This window comes from Dermacentor andersoni, chromosome 1 (genome assembly GCF_023375885.2).
Source record: "Dermacentor andersoni chromosome 1, qqDerAnde1_hic_scaffold, whole genome shotgun sequence".
Lineage (NCBI taxonomy): Eukaryota > Metazoa > Arthropoda > Arachnida > Ixodida > Ixodidae > Dermacentor > Dermacentor andersoni.
Genome location: NC_092814.1, coordinates 317,508,118 through 317,508,793, shown reverse-complemented (window position 1 = coordinate 317,508,793; position 676 = coordinate 317,508,118). Strand labels below are relative to the sequence as shown.

At 46.6% G+C, this 676-nt stretch overlaps 1 non-coding gene across 1 annotated transcript; it reads right to left on the bottom strand.

Moving 5' to 3' along the window:
* Positions 1–352: 352 nt before the first annotated feature.
* On the bottom strand, positions 353–425 carry TRNAR-CCG (transfer RNA arginine (anticodon CCG)). The gene has a single exon. It is a non-coding gene; the product is annotated as a tRNA-Arg (tRNA).
* Between the last annotated feature and the right edge of the window lie 251 nt (positions 426–676).

Here is a 676-nt window from a genome sequence, read left to right as displayed (position 1 = left end):
TGACCACCATGAAAAATAATTGGTAACACGACCCTGCTAGGCCGCTGAAACAACTGCGACGTAGCTCATGTCACCCACCTCGGAGCATGACGGTGGTCTGAAGTGGCGTCCCATCAAGACAAGCGGACATGTAGCAGCAGATTGTGCACTTTGCATGAAGATTAACGCCGCACCAGTCCAACCCAAAAAATCTTCCAACCACAAAATCCAGCACAGGACTAAAGCGTGTGGTTACCTGATGCCAAATAAAGCGCCTAATTCATTCGGCCCAACGTCTTGGAACGACAGGCGTTCCATAAACGTATAAATGCTGTACCATGCAGCGAGAAAAAAAAAAAAAAAAAGGATAGGACGTCCGCGACAGGACTCGAACCTGCAATCTCCTGATCCGGAATCAGGCGCCTTATCCATTAGGCCACGCGGACATGCAGCACAAACAGGTACACGCTAATGAACAGTGATACCGTGGCAGTGATAAAGACTAAACTTAGTATGATCCATTGATATAGATCGCGGGCGCAATATTTCCCGATGGAAATCGTTCTTTTTAGGGGTATGGCTTACGGGCAGCCTTCGCAGACACGCGCCAGTTATTTGCTTTCAAGATGAAGAGGAAAAGGAGAGGAAGTTTAATCAATAACAACTTTATTCCTAGTCATGCCATTTGTTTAGGTAA